The sequence below is a fragment of the Pinus tabuliformis genome, chromosome 9 (genome assembly GCF_031772625.1).
Source record: "Pinus tabuliformis cultivar Carrire ecotype Pingquan chromosome 9, CPIR1, whole genome shotgun sequence".
In the NCBI taxonomy this organism is placed as follows: domain Eukaryota; kingdom Viridiplantae; phylum Streptophyta; class Pinopsida; order Pinales; family Pinaceae; genus Pinus; species Pinus tabuliformis.
The window spans coordinates 244,964,269-244,981,863 of NC_142307.1; the positions used below are offsets into that span (position 1 = coordinate 244,964,269).

Genomic DNA, 17,595 nt, shown 5'->3' on the forward strand with positions numbered 1-17,595 from the left:
GTAGGTTTCCGCGAGAGAATATGACCTCCGTACTCCCATCCGTGATTGGAAGGGGGAGGTTGACTGGAACAAGATCCTCTTGTCAAAGTTATGTCAGGGAGGGTCATGCCATACCATCTGCTCACCTTTTTTTATTTCGGTAGACATCGCCGAAGAAGTGTTTTTTTTGCGCTGTGAATAGAACAATCTTTGGGTAACCTGTAAGAGGTAGGCCTGTCTCGGTAAAACAAATGTTTTAACAGACTAAAGAAGGGGTAACCTTGAAACTCCGTTTTATACCAGGGGGCATGCAAACCTTTTGGAGTGCAAGCGAAGAACGACTATTTATTTTTTTAAATTTATAGGACCTCTAACCCTTTAAACTCGTAGGATTGGTCTTCTCCTAACTTACATAAAGAAAGGATGTGGGGCAAAACTCTAAAAGTTGCCGTCTTATATGAGACATTCATATCATACGACTGGATTAATCGAGCAGTTTTAGCACATAGTTCAAGCTCATTAAAAAATAAACATAAGACTTGAGCAAATGTTTCCACCTGCGTTTAAGCTCGTTAAAAAATGAACTATTCCCCGGTAAACAACCATCGTGAATGTAGTACTTCAGCCATTAAAGCCTTGGTCGTGTTTGCACCGTCACCTCCACTTTTTCATTGGCCAATCATTCACCTCCATTTGATTGTTTACCCATTTTGAGGAACAGCTACGAAGAGTGATCTCACTAGCCATCCTTGTGACACTGCCGTGATTGGAAAATTTCAAACCTTACCTGGAATCAGCTGCTACCCATGTTATCATTCGTTCCTCAAAAGACGAGTCTCCTTTAAGCTCTTTTCAATTGACTCGTAAAATATGAAAAGATTGCTGAGTCCTTGGCCTTTCCAGCTCGTTAAAGGGACAGGAAGTGCTACCCCTCCTCTAGATTTTAATATTTTTGGACCTGAGGGATTATTACCCAAAAAGATCGAGCGCTTGTTTTGTTCGGCTCGTTAAAACTATCGAAAATTCATCCCTTCTGTATTGTTTTATACTTTTTCGGACTTAAGGGATTAGATGACGAAAAAGGAATTTTGGAGTTACCTTTATGTTCTTTTTCAGACTCTCTAAAATTGAAAAGGGCCGAGTTATCTTTGTCGTTAAACTCATTAAAAATATTAATAGCGACAAACTTGTCTTTAGACGAGAACGAGTTTCACTATCGCTAGGCTCGTTAAAACATAGCGATGGGTTTGCTCGAAGGGAAAATTATAGAACAAGCATATGTTATCCTCCTCAAGCTTGACAAAAATAAAGAGGTACTGGTCAGCAATGACTGGGGAAAAATTGGGAAGAAAACTCAAAGAAACTTTGTTGGTAGCAAGTCGCTCTTGAACATGACACTTCCACTCCGTGTCCGAGTCGAGTTGGGTTGTTTCATTCACCGACCACATCACCATGGTCATGCCATACCATCCACATTTAGGGTTAATGCTACCAATCCATCACATCAGTGTCGTCGATATGTTCAAGAGAAGTCATCCAGAGAAGTCACCTGTGTCTCACCCACTACCATACATTATACTCCATTCTTTCATGACCACCACCCTGAACCTTATATCACCATATCGTTTTCACCTCCATCAAAATCATTTGCTTCGTTCCATGTCATTGATGTGGGATTCATTAAGGCCCTCCTGTGACGAATCACTTCTTGTCGACATCAGCTCATTATCCAAGAAGTTGATCTAGGAACACCCCATTCAGTACTTTGAAGCTTGCATGCATCAATGGCAGGTTTCTCACTTCCGGCGACAGGTTTACATCAATGGCCTTCGATTGAAATATTTTTCGTGGTGTTTGACGCCAAGTCCTTTATTCACACCACGTGAATTGTACTGCAGTACCTTGAGGATCATTGTCATTATCGGTGATTCCTCTCGCGCTTGTTAACAATTTACATCATTGACTGGTAATCAAGCGATGTCTTTCCATGCTCAACTTCAGAACATTTCTCACATGGATCGACTTGTACTTCGAGTGAAGATCGGACGAGATTGAAGACCCCAGATCTAGTTTCATCCATCCGGGCTGCGATATATATTCAGGGAAATAAAGACATTAAATGTACAACATTGCAGCACAGATAATCATCCTACCAAAAGGATGATGGCTCTATCAGAATCATCAGTCTACACTCAGACGATTGTCTGTCCTATGTACATGAAAATGAATTTATAAAGCTGAGCATGGGAATGCCCGCCTCAGCTAGATCATGAGAACAGTATGAAGATAATGTATTGTATTGTATCTTATTACAGGTCTCCTCCCAGTATTGAAAGAACTTCGGATCCTCATAATAAAGCATTTCACCCGACACCAAAAGGTTAACGACCTCATACCTTAGGGGGCAACTGTTATAGACATTTTTGTGCCCTACAACTCCAAGCATGAAATGTCCATAAACCAAGGGCTCCTAAGTCCCTAAAAGTGTTTTTATAACCCCTAAAGGAACAAGGTCAACAGATTACAGCTTCTCCCAGAAGTTCTCCACCATAAATGCTCAGAATTGGTCAAAACAGGATCATTTCAGCTGCTCCACTAGCTAGGTGCGTTGCATTGCACCTAAATACACTGTGAGGGTGCGTTGCATTTCAAAAGTCCCTTCTGTGGGGTGCGATGGACGAGAAATGACAAATGGCAGTGTCATTCCGCGAGGTGGAAAGGCAATGGAAGATTCCAGAATCTTCTCCTGTGACACTTGCCTCACTGAATTCGACCAAGGATGAGTAAGAGGCCCTCAGTCTCCAAGTGGAAGTAAGAACTGACAGAAATAAGACACTAATCAAATCACAAGCTGACTCATCCTCCTTACAGATATCTATATATGGATCCCTCATCCTAGAGATCCAGAGGCTGGAATTTTGCATATTGTAAGGAATTGCTGTTGGTTTCTAGAGACAAACATCAGATTGTTGGGTGAATTATGCTTTGTTTGAGGTGAAGAGGGGCTTCTTTGCTGGGAGGTTGATGCTGGGTCGGAACCACTGGTTGTAACTCCTCCTGGATCTTTTCTTGTTTATCAATAAAAACTATTTGAGTTTTCCTCCATGCTTTTGTATCATTGATGCTTGTTACATTTTGTATGGTTAACTTAAATCTGATCCTAAGTTGTTTATGAATATAGATCCATGTCTTTGTATAGTGCTCTTCTTCTGTGATCTTACAGGTACTTTGTGAAGCTGGGCAAGCAAGGGAGCAGGGCGCTGGAGACTATCAAAGAAGAGAGGGATTGGATCAAAGGATTAGCGCAAGACACAGGTTGGTTCTTTCTATTCCTCTCTATCTATAATTCATAAAGGAAATACAAAAGTAGTTTTTCTCTGTTTGTTTCTAAGGCAGCTGTCACACCTTAGTGGGATAGAGCAGTTCTAAATAGACACTTTTCCCAGTAACATGGATTAGGGTATGGACTAGGGTTAGGTTATGGAATAAGGTTTGTGTTAGGACTAGGGTATGGATTAAGGCTAGGATAAGGGTATGGACTAGGGTTAGGGTATGGATAAGGGTATGGACTAGTGTTTGGGTTAGGATATGGATTAAGGCTAGGATAAGGTTTCACATGTAACTGGGAACATGCAGGAGGATGACTTGATGGTGCATTGGAAACAAATTGTGATTATTTTTGGTGCTCATATGATTGAATTTGCATGGGAGATTTCCCTAGAGAGAAGGATCCAAACCATTCTTTAGGCCATGGAGATATCTGGCTCAAGGATGAGGGCCAAGGAGAGGGCCACTGCGACCATGAAGCAGGGTGTTCAATTGGAGGAGGATTAAAATTTTTCCATGAAACTGCAAGATTATAAACATGTTGAGGAGTCTGCTCAAGATAATAAACATTATTCCAAGTATCAAATGGTGATGGGTTTTGAGTTATACCTGGTAGTCGATTTGATTCCTTACTTGATTTCCTGAGTGCCTTTAGTAATCCTGGTAGTGCTGGGCAACATTCTGTTAGATGATCCTCTTCACAAATTTTGAAAACCTTCAGGCTACTGAGTGGACACTTTCCAAAGTGTTTCTTTTTGCAGTTGGCGCAAAAGATAAGAAATGGTTTATCATCCTTCTTCTGCTCTTCCTGCAAATCATCCAATTTTGAAATCAAATATTTAATAATATCATTTTTATGTTCAAGAAAAATATTAAAATTTTCACTTGTTAATTCTTCATTGGATGAATTTTATGTCTCTGTAGCAGCATAAAAACTCCTCATTTGAATGATTCCTCAAAATACCATTTTCATGTTTTTAACAAGCCAACTAGTACATTTGTTAGCACATGAATAATGTATGTATGTATATATATATATATATATATATAGGGGGGGGTTCTTACAACATGAGAGAAAATGAGAAACCTTAAAGCAACGTAGATATGAAGGAAAGAAATAAATTCAAAGAACATAAAATTGCAAGAGAAACTAGGTGAAGGAAAAAAACCAAATGCATCAGGTCACCAAGGTCAATCCCTTAAGCACCTCCCCAACAATGACGCAAAATTTTTTGTTGTAGTATAGGGTCTATAAATGTACTAACATTTAATTGTCAATCTGGATAGTTTGCGAACATCGAGATGAAGCACTGGAAATGTGAGAGAGAGCCCCTGAAAACCTGCAAAATAAATTCTAGTCTATCTTGTTCATTAATCTCGACAATAAATGAAATCATGCACTAAAAGAGAATTCGTGATACACCGATCCAAACAATTAAAATCATGCATGAAATAATAGGATATCTTGTACTGTTTAACAATGCAAAAGGAAATTCTAAGTATGAGCAAACAGAAGGGAAATCAGAACTGGAAACCAAGCAGTGCCGACACAATATCAAAAAGGCTATAAATGTTGGAATAAATTCATGAGCAAATAAAAAACCATTCTTCCTGCACTAATTCTACTACATCTACCTCTGTGTAAAATTAACCTGAAAGCATTGGCAATATTTACTATGTAAATAAACTTATGAAAGAAATGGATTCAATATAGATTCTCTCGCCTTCCTTGTCCCTAGAAATAAATCTTGTAAAATTGTCCAGAAGTTTAAAGACAACTACAGTGGAAAATAAACATTATCATTTTTCAAACATGAGGTAGTTTCCTTTTCATAAATGTCGGCTCTGCAAGCATCATGATTTAAAATGACAGAAATATATATGTGATCTCTACTTCTGAGTAATATATGGTTTCTTGTAAGCATAGATTGAATAAATGCGTTAATACCTTGAAACCATGAACACTCAAGTCGATCTCAAGTTTTGGAATATAAATTAAATGGATGTGAATCAATTCAATGGTTTCAAGTTGCACATTACAGCTCATAAATGAAGAGTGTCAATGCATAAGCTGATCTTGTAAATTCTGATTTTTTGAAGGGACACAATCCTTATTTGATATAAGGAAATATTTCGAGTGCAAGAGAAATTCCTAATGCATAAAATCAAATCAATATTGCATTCGAAAGGAAAACATTGATGCCTGATTAAATAACATCAGTTTGGAGGAGGAAAGGGTTTGAAAGTAATTAAATCCTATGATAAGAATTTACACAACAAATAATTATTTAAATAAAATTTAATATAAAAGATGCAGAGCAGTGTCGATCTCGTCTGGTGGCCAACCCAGCCAGCTCACACCCTCTATTAGTAACCTGGTTCACACAAGAATTAAAATCATTAGATGCAACAAACAAATAAACAAAACATGGCAAGAAATGCTTCAATTAATATTTAAAATTAGTCTTTTACATTATGCAAACAAACACTTAACTCCAACAACCAGGAGAAGTGATCCATTGGTTATAACTGCGTGATGCTACATCAAGACCAGTTTCTCCTCCATTCTGCACATTTCTTCAGTGTCTGTGCATGCATATGTGCGTGTATCTATTGATCGATCTATTAATTGAGTAACTCCCCCCTCTCCAAGCAGTCTCTTCAACTTATATATGGATCAAAATACAAATTAAGGCTTTTAACAGCCAATCGAAATATAAGAGGGGCAGATTGTGAATATTAAAAAGTTTCTAGGAATAAAATGGAGTTTGTAACTAAATGTCGAAATAGGAATTATTTCTGGAACTCCGTTCCTCTTTTCCTGGAATGATGTTGTGTGTGGACAAACTACTTCCTCGAATTTCTTGTTCAAATAAAATTAATTTACTCAGAAAACTAGGATCGCTTGAAACATTTTCTAATTCTAAAAATAACAACGATGACTCCGCATCAGATGGCACAACGATGCATCATCACGTTGGTTGTAAACCTTTGTCGTCATAGCAAGCAAGGACGATGGTAAAAATTCCCACATGTTTCTTTCTCACGTGGAAATGCATCGTATCAGATAATCTGGCGTTATGGTCCAGCTGGAGTCCTATAACAGATTCGATCCCTTCCCTCTTTCATGGCACTGCACTGACCTGGAGCTTATTCCCCTTGTTGTGGCATCCATCATGTGATTGCGCTTTCTAGGAGCCAAGCGTACTTCAGTTGTGAAGCAAGTTAACACTGTCCCACACTTAATAAATATTTGGTCCTTTGAAGAGCAACAATCTCCAATAAAACCACCAATGTTGTGCAGTGTCTAAGCTGAGTTAGATTTCTTTGTTGTAAATCATCTTCCCGATTTGACAGAGTCTCTGACTGCTTCAAATCGGATAGATTTACCAAATAATGACAAATTGGGCATGTCATCTCCCTTTCAAACCATTTCGAGACACATTCCTGACAAAATATATGTTTATAACATAATAATATGGGAGCGTGCATTTTCTCCTCGCAAACTGCGCACAAGTATCCAGCAGCAAGAACCTCCTCTATAGTAGCATATGACCCATATCAGACTTCTTTGCGGGATAGTGCCTTCAATGCTGCAAAGAATGATTGCACCTTCTCCACAATTGATGTCAGCTTAAAGGTAAGGTACAACCCTATTGTGAGAGATGAAAACATGCTACCATATTCTTTGTTCAAGAAGAAGCGATACCAAACAGGTGTAGGAAGCAATACATGATAGAGTAACATAATGTATTCAACCAATGTCAACATCTGGCCCTACTTCCGATAGTTACGGCCTCAACTATTCTTATAATATATCAAAAGACCACATTTGAAAACCATTGCAGCTTGCCACACCATTGTATCATTGACCACAATGATGAATAGTGCATGCCAAAATGGTGGTATTGTTTTTGGAGGAAGCATAACAAGTGGATACAATAGATCATCTCTTCTATACCACCAATAAACTCCAACCACATGTAACACAAAAACCAATATGATGTCGATGAGAACTGAAAATGAGTGTAGTCTAGAAACTCTTCAGAGTGCAGGAAGCCCACTGTAACTGGTGCAGGAATCCCAATTGGTACAAGAATCTGTTGGATGGTACAAGAATCTGTTGCATGGTGTAGGAATCTGCTACACTATCCAAGAAGGTAAATGCAGGACCAAAGCCTGTATAAAGGCATGATCGAACCAATTTTAAACCTGCAACATACAAACCTTTATTAATAATGTTTTAATCCTCATAAAACAAGGGAAGTAACGAATATTCTCGAAAATAATCATTTAGTCAAACAACAACATGAGAGATTCCGAGTAAGAATAGGACAAAACAGAGGCCCAACACAACCCCCTGGTTCTTGTGCTAGCATAAACTTGTACTAGTATGCAAGCACCAACCTACAAAAGGCTACAACCTTCACTCGTTCTCCAGCTCCTACTGGAAGGGAGTTCCAACCCCTTGATCTAATCACTAGCTACTACTGGTAGGAAGCTTCGACTTCCTCACTGGAGGCTCCAACCCTCAGCATCGTCCATGGACCACATTTCATCAAAATTTCAGACTAGATCCACCTGCTTCAACACATCATAACTTGTAGGCCACGTTTCATCAAATTTTCATATTGGACCCATTAACAACACTTAAGCTCAATATCAAAAATCAAACTTTAACTCATCACTGCAACACTGTCATTTATCTCTAACACAACTGAATCAATCAATCACTGAAACCCAATCATCAATCACTGAAACTCAATCATTAATCTCTAACATAACTGAAACCCAAATCATTAATATCTGAATCAACTGATCACTGAAACTTCTGACACAACTGAATCAATCACTGAAAACCAAATCAACTGAAACTTAATCAAAATTCAACCAATTAACTAGAACAATCAGTTCAGTGTAACCAATACATATAATTGAACCCAAAACATTCCATAAACAACCAGATGCAACTGCAACCTCAAAAATTATATCTCAGAATGTATACGTTGCTTCAATGTGGACAACCTGCATGGATACATTACTTTCTATAACTCAACCTACGTATGCCTCTAAAGATATTGAATCATACAACTTCTGAACCAAAACCATAACTGTTTCTGATCAACAAGTAAAATTAACACTATTCATAACCTCATTCAGCTTCATCATTCAATCAGATCTACTTCAAACATGCTCATTTAACCCAGATCAATCAAGATCAAGACATCATTGACAGAAAACAGATAAGTAGTAGCATTAATCAGATTGATCAGTGATTTATGAATAGAAACCCTTCTTACTCAATCAAACAGTTAGCCAGACTCAATCTCGTTATAAGATTAGTTTAACTTCAGATGTAATGAAGACATCATTTACTAACAATAGTAAAATAGCAACACTAATAAGATAGCTTAGTCATTTTTGAACAACAAGCCCTTCCTCAGTATACACTACTTGGAAGTGCTGAATCTACATGTATATGCACCTTCGCCGAGCTGAACCTGCATATAGATCTACAAATAATGACTTATAACTTTGCATCTTTTCAAGACTTAAGATATACCCATATCATAGCATTCAAAAGATAAAACATGTGTTAGCACCCATATCTAGCCTATCCATTATCAGATCATATAATGATAAGTCATTTAAGGCCTCATGATCCTAATCCAACATTGTATCCAAGGGTGCACAAGATGTTTAAGATCTTTATCATAACCATAGCCCTTCCAACACAAAATATACTTCAGATAGAAGTATCGTTAAACAACATTTTGTCACTGTCCCTGTACTCCCCGTTCCTTGATCCTAGAGGACCTCTACAGTGAACCCTTCATGCTTTCCCATCATGAAGAAACTCCCATTGTGTCCCTCTTCATGAGAAGAAAAATTCCCCTTTGCATCATTTTCCCAAAATCTTCTGTTTTTCCCAGTTTACAAGACTGATGCTAATGACCCGTGTCCTCCCTGCACCGATATGTAGGGATTACAACTATCCCTCACGCCTACTGGAGAAACTAATCCTTTCCCCTGTTAGACTGATCCTCTTTTGGATTTTTTTTAAATTTGGAGCCAAAGCTTCCAGCTCTAGAAGCTTCGTAACGAAAGTTTGGTGAATGGTTAGGCCAGATGGAGTCGAGAAGGTCAGATTGGGCTCCTTTACCCTATTATGATGGAACTACCTCAAGAGATAAGACCTTCTCCCATGAGAAGAGGAACAATCTCTCATCCGTTCAAGCTATATAAACCTCCACTTTTCCCAAGTACAAGCTAGTGTGTGTGTGCTAGTGCTAATTAAGTTCTATCTAGAGTAATCAACAAGTTATCCATACTTTGTAGCTCTCTAGTTTGTGTTTAAGGGAGAATTGTGAGTTTGTTTGGTGTGAAGCCTAAAGGGAAGAGCCTTGAGACTATCATTGTTGGGGCCATCCATGGAATGCTAGAAAAAGTGTGTGGGAACCCTGGTTTTTTAGAGGAGAATAGCAACATCAGGACGCCAATTATAATCTCTTCTTGATTTAATAAATATGAAACTATCGATTGCTTTCCTACATAAGATGTCATTTCACATGTTTATGGCTTAATGTTTCTTGACTTGTTAAGTAGGTTGAATACAATTTGTTTATTAACACGGTTTTTGTCTGCTGTTGTCTACTTGTTTCAAGTGTTCGCAAGAAGGAGCGGAAAATAGCTGGAGCAAGGAAGCAAGGTCGTCATGAAACAAATAACGTACTAAGAGGTAGGCCCTCTTAATTGGTTCTAACCTAAGGAAGTCTTCCATAGAATGTCTTGTTTGTGGCTATACCGGTTCTCAGGCTAGAGGAATTTTTTGTGTCCGCACTTAGAATTTTACCTACATCGCAAATTGGTGACTTTGCTCGGGAGCCAATCCTTCTATTTGATTGATTGTCATTTTATGGTTTTGTGTGAACTTTTCTAGTATCACCATTTCCCTCTAATGTTTTATGCTTTTCCTAGTTTACTGCTCGGAGTATGGAATTTATAGTAGCAAGTCTGGTTTTTACTTGAAGAAATTTTCATTTTTTCTTTTGATCCTCGGCCAATGCGGTTTTTTCTAAAACAGTCGTACCGATCAGATCAAGTTTCACCAAAACAGTCACATCGACCCCCCTCAAGTCCTTGTTGTCAGTTAGGCAGTCGCACATATATTTGTAGGTGGAGATTAGGGTTTGCCCCATATATCCTCCCATATTTGTATGTCTCACTCATATATCCCTATTTTCTCTCTCCCCTTGTATTTCTCCACTTACATTTCTCTCTCTCTCTCTCTCCATATTAGTATATATCTCTCCCTTTCCCTATTTCCTAATCTCTTTTTGTTTGTCTTTATGTATCTATTCCTTCCCCCATATATCCCCCCTATTTGTATGTATCACTCATTTATCCCTATTTTCTCTCTCCCCTTGTATTTCTCCACTTACATTTCTCTCTCTCTCTCTCTCTCTCTCTCTCTCCCTCTCTCTCTCTCTCTACACTTATATCCCTTTATCTTTCCCTATCTCTCCTTCCCTCCCTCCACCCTCTCCCTTGTCTCTTTTTCTCCCTTCCCTCTCTCCCTCCCTCTACATCTCACACTATCAATTTCTCCCTCCCTCCCCTACATCTCCCCCTATATCCCTCTCTCTCTTTTCTTCCCTAATCCTCCACTCTTTGTCTCTCACTCTCTCTCTTTATCCCCCTAACTCTCCCCACTCCCTCTATCTCTCCATATGCCTCTCTCTCTATCTCTCTATGTTTTTCTCTTATATCCCTTTCTCTCTCTCCCCCCTTTCCCTCATCTATATCCTTCTCCCCCCCCCTCTCCGTCTCTCTCATCTCTCCCTCTCTATATGTGTGTGTGTGTGTTTGTGTGTCTCCCTCGTACATCCATATCTCTCCCACCCTAACTCTCCACCTTTCCCTTAGTCCCTCCCTCTTTCTAACCTCCATTCCCTCTTTTTCCCTCTATATCCATCCCTCTCTCTCCTCCTTGCATGTTTCCCTCCTAGATCCCTCTCACTTTGCCCCTCCTCTCTCTCTCTCTCTCTAACACAATCTATCTAACCCCCTCCTTTTTTCCTTCTATCTCCATTTCCCTATCCTATATCTCCCTCCCTCCCTCTTCCCTATCCCTAATTTTCTCTCTCCCATTATCCTTGTATATCTCAATGTACCCATTATCGCTATCTCTCCTCCCTCCATGTATCCATTTTCTCTGTCCTCATTTCCTTATCCCTTTACTCTCTCTATCTCTCTAACCCCCACCCCCATCTCTTTCTCTCCTTAGTCCACCCCTCCATATATCTCTTCCTTCTGACATGAGAGTGGGATAGGAATGTGCGCATGTGTTTTTAATGCATGCCCATTCCTTCCCTTCACCATGTTGGCATTTCCTTCTTGGATGAGACTAGGCATAGAAGCAAGAACTTGTGCACATTATTAACACATGCATGTTCATACATGTATAAAAAAGAAACACACTTTTCCATTGCTATCATTTTGCCTCATATGTTTAAAACTCATATTCAAAAATACCATGGAAAACATTCTATTGCAAGTGGTGGTTTTTTATAGTGATTTCATTAACTATTTTTGACATAGTCTTGATCTATTAGAACCTTTTAATGATGGGTAACTTACATAATCAATCAAAAAATTCTAGGAGGAAGTATTCCCCCTTTTAAAAAGTTGCATACCTAAGAGTAAATGAAAAACTTGATATGGAAAAAGATTTGCATCCACCCATGACCAACTCAATCATTGCACAACAAATTCCATGGTCGACTCTAGTTTCTTGCTGCAAGTGAAGTGTATGCATCCAATGGAGGCCATTCAAATTATAACATCAAGTTATCTTATGGCCAATATTCAATCAACAAGAAATTACATAGCGGAAGAAGACATTTAAATTTTTTGAGATGTTGAGTATCTAGTGGTGGAAACTAAAAAATTGAATGATTTGAACCTTTTTGGTGAAGTGGCTCATCATGTGAAAGTTGAATTTCAAAAATTATATGTTCAAAATATAAACTGAAAAACTCTCCAAAGCACTCCCAAGCTTGACAATTAGGTGAATTAAGTGCTACAGTCTATTGGAAAATGGATTGACACTTTGTGTTCACCTTCCTTACGTAGGCTCTCAAGTGAATGACAAAGAACTCATAGATTTATTCAGGTGGATGAAAGTTCTCTAGCATGCCTTGTAGGTAAGTTACATAAACAAACTATTTATTGGTAGTTCCATAAAATTTTGAAAGAATATTTTGATTCAAAAAGTGATGCAACTAAATGTAAATTATTTTTGGCCTTCTTAAAATTACACTATTTAGTTGTTGCAAGGAGAATGTTAGGCTTAAATATAGTTAGAAGTACAAACACCAATAATCACATTACTAGAAACCTTCAAGATGATTTCAATACAATTGGAAAGAATAATTTAAAATATCATAATGTGGTTCATATTGTAATATTAGAATATATTGTAAACACGTCCACAAGGCAACATCATTTTATATCATGCACGTCTCATAATTAAAATGGAAAAAGAAAAACTCTTTGAAACAAAAAATTGATAAACCATGTATTCATTGGTAGGTTAACACATTCAAAACATATTATTGTCCCTTCATAGGTAGGTCCTCTCATTTACACATGAAGTTAATTTATGATGTTAAGAAACTAGTACAAATTTTTTGACATGGAAATACTAGGGCTTCATCCAATAAAAAATATGTGCTAAAATAAAAAAATGTTGTGAATACCACTAACCCCACCTTAAGCACTTCCTTGACATGACACAAATAGAACTTTATGAGAGATTCAAGAAAGAGCCCATGGAATTGAACCTGTACCAAAGGTATTTTGAGAAATACAAAACTTAGTATGTTAGAACATGCATAGATCGTAACACATGTTGTAAATACCATGCAAAAATAGATTATTTGTATGACACATATCTACACATTCATCATGTTTTTCATCGTGACATTGTGTAGGATTTCTCATCCAAAATACCACATTTTTCATCAAGAGAATTTATTCATAGCATCACACATCCAAGGCTGAAGAATAAAAGATATTATGCAAAATCTTGTTCAGATGGGACATGCTCTAGGTGCAATGGATTTGCATCATTAAGTTGGTGCATTCATAAAATTAAGGAGCACGGATTTTGGAGGGTGATAGTAAACAAAGCTTCAAATATGTTACCTATGAACTAGATAGTGGGAAAGAAAGCAAATAGACTGCATTGTTGAAGTCCTAGCTAAGTTAACATCACATTATTTCTTATTGCATGTTCAAATTAAACATATATGTTTTTTATGATGAACTTATATTTGTGGCATTAGGCATGAGTATGTGATTTCATGAAATAATTTTTTATAAAAATTGGAACATTTTCTCAACATGTGCATGTAGCATGATGGCAAGATGAACAATTTAGAATATGCAATGAAACCATTCCCCTAGGTACATTGTCAGTTTTAGATTTTAATGAGAACTACACCCTTCAAAAAATAGGTTGAGATCCAAAACCAATATTATCATTATGTTGACGAGGAAAAACACACCACCAATGGTAAAGGGATCTCCCCAATGCGAAGTCTCATTTATACCTCACACTGTTTGGGATATGAGTCTCATTCAGTATGTGGGCTCATCTACCACCATATTTATTTCTTTTTCTTGGGTTTCGAGTGAAGAAATGTTAATCCGAGGCGAGTGTGAAATACTCGAAGAGTGAGGATGAATCAACCCACAAATTATAAACTTGCAATACAACATACAAGATCGTAATAGAACAAGAATAAGAGTACTAAGTATATCTTAAGAGAAATTAGTTAGCAAAAACCATATAGGACATACAAGAGTAAAAGAGTACTAAAACTTAATTTTAAAGTAGTTCACAATTAACAACTAGTGCTATGCATGGAATGAAAGAGCAAGATTCAACAAACATATGTGAAATAATCCACAAATTAATTCACTGACATACAACTCATGTGTTGGTATCATCCCAAGACCCTTTTTCCTTCCCAAAAACATATCATTTATCCATACATTTTCATCATATATCCCTCAAAATCCTTGAATATTGATTATTAATCGTTTTATAGTTATTAAATTGCATAGAAATTAATTTAGGGGTTTTATGTTCAAGAATTGGAAGTTTTTGATGACTTGGTTACAGGAAGTACCTACATCCTGTAATGAGCTTATCGTTTGACATGTGGCGCAGCAGATGAGCTAGAACGAAAGGCATGGGCAAAAAGCAGAATGTCCAAGCATGGACAAACTCCTATCTCCCAGCCAAATCGAACCTCCTATGTATGCGGTCAACTCAAGTCAAAGCATGGCACTCTGACAGACAAAAGCAGAAACAACATTGTTCCATTTTCATTTTAGTCTTTTTTTCTTTTTGAAACACTCAGCATGGAAACATTTTAAAAAGGCTTATGTGATAAAAGCGGCAACAGCCGAATGTACATTCATTGTATCGATGACATGGTTGTACGTACGCATATGTAAATACAGTCAAGGTTATGTTTAGAGTTTAGTTGTTGAATTGTTGAATCATTTTTCTCAGAATAGAGTTTTAAGTTAATACATAGACCTATTCATAGTCACGATGTGTGTATACTTCTTGCGTTGATTTGATAGCTGATCAGTTATAGCCAGTATACCCTTAGGCGCGGACGGGCCCTGCGTTCTTCGATTGGTATACTGTTCATTTGTTTTGTTACATTTCAGTTATCACATGTTCGCACAGCATTTATATTGGATTCGATTTATATAGCATATGGTTTGCATCACAGTACGATTACATAGCTTTCGATTTACACAGTTCATGGTTTGCATAGCAGTTACATAGTTTTTTATTTCAATAGCCTTTGATTTTCATTGCATGTCTATGGTGTGTGCTTATGAATGGTTTATGGTTATGTTGAATGGTCAACACTAGGATCTGGAAGGGAGCCTTGTAAGGGATTTGATCCCTGTGTGACTTATAGAGACATTATCATAAACTCTGTTTTGCTTCACAGTTAATTTATGTTCTCTTTATATAGTTTGATAGTGTAAATATCTTTGCATGCTGTGTGTGTTTACCAAACAAGGGTTTTCTGGGTGATATCTCTGTAAGGAGGTTAAAATCATTGTTACAGTCATACACAATACTTAGGTTCATGGTTTGATTTGATAGATGCATCTCACAACAAGCACTGTAATCAAGCATATCAGTAGAGTAATCTAGGTGTGTGAATGTTAGGCTACATATTCCGGTCTTCCGTAAAGAAGCCTTGTATCCTACATCCTAATCACTTGGCCTGAGATTCTTTATGTCTATATATTTTAGACCACGCCTCTAAGCTTACGCACCTCGGTCGATATTAAATATAGAGTCCATTCTAGTACCCTAGCTGGAACCGCTACATTTTGGCGCCGTTGCCGGGGAGGCATACGTAAAGGATTTAAACAAAAAGAAAAAAATTTCAATATACAAAAACAAACAAAAACACAGTTAGAAATCATGTTCATTTATGCCTAGACTTAGAGACAATCAAGGGAGATTTGTAAGAACCCCCCACCATCTCAAAACTAACCCATCATCATCAGGAGCAGACTCTCCAGGCAATACAACACCATCTGAGGAGGATATTCAAACATTGGCAGAAAATTTTTATTCGGGACAACACATTACTCTTGCTGAGAGGGAAACTCTATTTGCATATAAATCACAGCAGCAACACTTTCCTAAATCTTCTACACAAGGGAAAAGTAGTACCACTACCAAGCAATCTTTCTTTCTCTCTTTTCCACCAAGAGATACCAAGAAACCAATTAGAATGGCTGAGGAGGGATCTGGATCAGTTCCCCATCAAGAGGAGGAGGAATCAACTTTTAAATTCCCTATACAAGAACCACACGAGGATGAGGAGATCAAAATGAAAAATATACCCCCATCCGTGCTACCCAATTTCTATGGTATGGCTTCAGAGGATCCGGACTCATTCCTATTCGAGTTTGACATTGTATGTCGAACTTATGGCTATACGGATGACGCTCATAGACTCAGATTGTTTCCAGCCACATTAAAGGCAGCAACCTTGAAATGGTTTATGGGGCTAGGTGAGCATGCCATAGTAGATTGGGATGGCATGAGGAGGATATTTCTAAGGAAATATCAACCTTATTGCAGATCCAAAGACTCTAAAGATGACATCTTTAGAATGAGTCAGCAGGAGGATGAAACCTTAGAAGAATATCTAGAACGGTTTGTATATAACTTGCAAAAATCTAAACACCGAACAATGCCTCCTGACCTAGTCCGCATAATATTCTTGAAAGGTATCCGGGAAGAATACATGGATGATCTCAACTTAATGGGCAAAGGTGACATCTCTGCCTTACCCTTTGAAGAAATAGCTGAACTGTGTGAAAAATATTCAAGAAGTAAAGCCAAAATGGGAAAGAGAACCTTGTCATCTAGGGTCACAAAAACTGCCTCTGCTAGTGTCACCCGGGCTGAAATTGGTAATCTTTTAGAAGAGTTCAAAACAGATTTGTTGAGAACTCTAGGAAACCAAATTGATACCTTAAAAGCCAAAAAGAAACAGGAGGAAGAAGACAATATCATGGCTATTTTCTGCCCCAAGTGTCGCAAGAAACATGCATTAAAAGACTGCCCTCTAGAGAATATCCAAGTATGTGCTTTCTGTACTGAGCATCATGATATGTTTAACTATCCTAAAGTTAAAATTTTGCAGAACTGTAACATGGTAGCCAGCACAGAGATGGAGAACGTGTACTACATGGGTGCAAAGCGACCATGGCAGCCAAGGCAAGCACCCCAAGGTATGTTTCCTAATCAAAATATGCAATTTCCTATGTATGATCAGATGTATGCACAGAACTCATGGAATATACCTATTCCATGGCAACATGGAAACCAACAACAAAATCAATGGAGACCGTCTCAACAGTATTCCCAATCCTACCATCCATATCCGCAATCCTACCCACCTTATTCACAGCCATATCAACAGTACCAACAGCCATATCCATCACAGTCTCCAACATATCAGCAACACCCTCAGCAAGTTGTTTATCAGCCCCAACCCTCTCAACAGACCCTGCCTGCTCCTCCACAAATAAATGTACCACAACTTCAATTTCCAACTAACCCACAACCTCCCAGACCCACACAAATACCTGCTCAAACTGTCCCAAATCCGAACAATAGAGCAGAGAGGCGAGCTTATAATGTAGAGGAAGGAACCTCCTACTCCA

General features: G+C 38.0%; 1 pseudogene; it reads right to left on the reverse strand.

Annotated features, from left to right (window-relative positions):
* Window positions 1-6,531: 6,531 nt before the first annotated feature.
* LOC149148100 (uncharacterized) lies at window positions 6,532-17,364 on the reverse strand (annotated as a pseudogene).
* Window positions 17,365-17,595: the final 231 nt, after the last annotated feature.